This window comes from Pongo abelii, chromosome 13 (genome assembly GCF_028885655.2).
Source record: "Pongo abelii isolate AG06213 chromosome 13, NHGRI_mPonAbe1-v2.0_pri, whole genome shotgun sequence".
Classification (NCBI taxonomy): domain Eukaryota; kingdom Metazoa; phylum Chordata; class Mammalia; order Primates; family Hominidae; genus Pongo; species Pongo abelii.
The window spans coordinates 43,148,217-43,151,982 of record NC_071998.2 but is presented as its reverse complement, the minus strand read 5'-3'; the positions used below and the strand labels follow the sequence as shown (position 1 = coordinate 43,151,982).

The following is a 3,766-nucleotide window of genomic DNA, read 5'->3' as shown; positions in this document are numbered from 1 at the left end:
AATCAAATAGATGCAATGAAAAATGATATATGGGTTATCACCACTGATCCCACAGAAATACAAACTACCATCAGAGAATACTATAAACACCTCTATGCAAATAAACTAGAAAACCTACAAGAAATGGATAAATTCCTGGACACATACACCCTCCCAAGTCTAAACCAGGAAGAAGTCAAATCCCTGAATAGACCAATAAAAGTTCTGAAATTGAGGCAGTAATTCATAGCCTACCAACCAAAAAAGTCCAGGACCAGACGGATTCACAGCTGAATTCTACCAGAGGTACAAAGAAGAGTTGGTATCATTCCTTCTGAAACTATTCCAAAAATAGGAAAAGAGGGAATCCTCACTAACTCATTTTATGAGGCCAGCATGATACCAAACCAAAACCTGGCAGAGACACAATGAAAAAAAAAAATTTCAGGCCAATATCCTTGATGAACATCGATGCGAAAATCCTCAATAAAATACTGACAAACTGAATCCATCAGCACATCAAAAAGCTTATCCACCACGATCAAGTCAGCTTCATCCCTGGGATGACGCTACCTGACTTCAAACATATGCAAATCAATAAATGCAATCCATCACATAAGCAGAACCAATGACAAAAACCACATGATTATCTCAACAGATGCAGAAAAGGCCTTCGACAAAATTCAACACCCCTTCATGCCAAAAACTCTCAATAAACTAGGTATTGATGGAATGTATCTCAAAATAATAAGAGCTATTTATGACAAACCCACAGCCAATATCATACTGAATGGGCAAAAACTGGAAGCATTCCTTTTGAAAGCCGGCATAAGACAAGGATGCCTTCTTTCACCACTCCTATTCAACATAGTATTGAAAGCTCTGGCCAGGGCAATCAGGCAAGAGAAAGAAATAAAGGTTTTCAAATAGGAAGAGAGGAAGTCAAACTGTGTCTGTTTGCAGATGACATGACTGTATATTTAGAAAACCCCATCATCTCAGCCCAAAATCTCCTTAAGCTGATAAGCAACTTCAGCAAAGTCTCAAGATAAAAAATCAGTGTGCAAAAATGGCAAGCATTCCTGTACACCAATAACAGACAAATAGGGAGCCAAATCATGAGTGAACTCCCATTCGCAATTGCTACAAAGAGAATAAAATACCTAGTAATCCAACTTACAAGGGATATGAAGGACCTCTTCAAGAACTACAAACCACTGCCCAAGGAAATAAGAAAGGACACAAACAAATGGAAAAATATTCCATGCTCATGGATAGGAAGAATCAATATCATGAAAATGGCCATACTGCCTAAAGTAATGTATAGATTCAATGCCATCCCCATCAAGCTACCAATGACTTTCTTCACAGAGTTGGAAAAAGCTACTTTAAAGTTCATATGGAACCAAAACAGAGCCCGCATAGCCAAGACAATCCTAAGTAAAAAGAACAAAGCTGAAGGCATCACGCTACCTGACTTCAAACTATACTACAAGGCTACAATAACCAAAACAGCATGGTACTGGTACCAAAATAGATATATAGACCAATGGAACAGAACAGGGGCCTCAGAAATAACACCACACATCTACAACCATCTGATCTTTAACAAACCCGACACAAACAAGCAATGGGGGAAAGATTCCCTATGTAATGGATGGTGTTGGGAAAACTGACTAACCATATGCAGAAAACTGAAACTGGACCCCTTCCTTACACCTTATACAAAAATCAACTCAAGATGTATTAAAGACTTAAACTTAAAACCTAAAATCATGAAAATCCTTGAAGAAAACCTGGGCAATACCATTCAGGACATAGGCATGGGCAAAGACTTCATGACTAAAACACTAAAAGCAATGGCAACAAAAGTCAAAATGGACAAATGGGATCTAATTAAACTAAAGAGCTTCTGCACAGCAAAAGAAACTATCATCAGAGTGAATAGGCAACCTACAGAATGGGAGAAAATTTTTGCAATCTATCCATCTGACAAAGGTCTAATATCCAAAATCTACAAAGAACTTAAACAAATTTACAAGAAAAAAACAAACAACCCCATCAAAAAGTGGGCAAAGGATATGAACAGACACTTCTTATATGAAGACATTTATCACCAGGCGCGGTGGCTCGTGACTGTAATCCCAGTACTTTGGGAGGCCAAGGTGGGCGGATCAGGAGGTCAGGAGATCGAGACCATCCTGGCTAACACGGTGAAACCCAGTCTCTCCTAAAAATACAAAAAATTGGCACGTCAGGTCGCCCGGCAACCTCCCCCGCCCTCATCCCCGTGCCGCCACATGTCCTCGCCGCCTCCCAGGCTTCGGACCCCCAGTCTCGCCCCCAAAACATGACTCGCGATTTCAAACCTAGAGACCTCATCTTCGCCAAGATGAAAGGTTATCCCCACTGGCCAGCTGGAGTAGATGAAGTTCCTGATGGAGCTGTAAAGCCACCCACAAACAAACTACCATTTTCTTTTTTGGAACTCATGAGACTGCTTTTTTAGGACCAAAGGATATATTTCCTTACTCACAAAATAAGGAAAAGTATGGCAAACCAAATAAAAGATTTTAACGAAGGTTTATGGGAGATAGATAACAATCCAAAAGTGAAATTTTCAAGTCAACAGGCAGCAACTAAACAATCAAACGCATCATCCAATGTTGAAGTTGAAGAAAAGGAAACTAGTGTTTCAAAGGAAGATACCGGCCATGAAGAAAAAGCCAGCAATGAGGATGTGACTAAAGCAGTTGACATAACTACTCCAAAAGCTGCCAGAAGAGGGAGAAAGAGAAAGGCAGAAAAACAAGTAGAAACTGAGGAGGCAGGAGTAGTGACAACAGCAACAGCATCTGTTAATCTAAAAGTGAGTCCTAAAAGAGGACGACCTGCAGCTACAGAAGTCAAGATTCTAAAACCAAGAGGCAGACCCAAAATGGTAAAATAGCCCTGTCCTTCAGAGAGTGACATCATTACTGAAGAGGACAAAAGTAAGAAAAAGGGGCAAGAGGAAAAACAACCTAAAAAGCAGCCTAAGAAGGATGAAGAGGGCCAGAAGGAAGAAGATAAGCCAAGAAAAGAGCCAGACAAAAAAGAGTGGAAGAAAGAAGTTGAATCAAAAGGGAAGATTTAGCTCAAACAGGGGTTACATCAACCTCCGATTCTGAAGAAGAAGGAGATGATCAAGAAGGTGAAAAGAAGAGAAAAGGTTGGAGGAACGTTCAGACTGCTCACAGAAGGAATATGCTGAACGGCCAACATGAGAAAGAAGCAGCAGATCGAAAACGCAAGCAGGAGGAACAAATGGAAACTGAGCACCAAACAACAAGTAATCTACAGTAATAAAAAATATCTCATTTTGGGCTCAAAGCATTAATCCAGTTACTGAAAAGAGAATACAAGTGGAGCAAACAAGAGATGAAGATCTTGAGACAGACTCATTGGACTGAATTTCCCCCTTCCCCCCATTGATGGAAGAACGTTCCAGATTCTAAATTGAGGACTTCATTATTAATGGCATTACTGTGTTATGATTAACAAATATCCTGTAAGGTACGCACTACATACTAAGGTTGGCCATCATTCTTTTTTTTTTTTTTTTTTTTAACCAAGCTTAAAATGAAGCTTTGTGTTTGAAAGTAATAACAAGCTCAGACGAAGATGGTGGTTGTACATTATTCATTTAGAAAATATAAAAATTCATTTCATTTTGAAGCTAGTTATTAAACTGGAATAGCAGTTATACCCCTAAGAATGGGGCCCTTCTCTTGACATTCCTTTGTTG

The 3,766-nt window shown here is 39.5% G+C and overlaps 1 pseudogene; it reads left to right on the top strand.

The window, feature by feature from the left end:
• Window positions 1–2,304: 2,304 nt before the first annotated feature.
• On the top strand, window positions 2,305–3,508 carry LOC100937090 (PC4 and SFRS1-interacting protein-like; annotated as a pseudogene).
• Window positions 3,509–3,766: the final 258 nt, after the last annotated feature.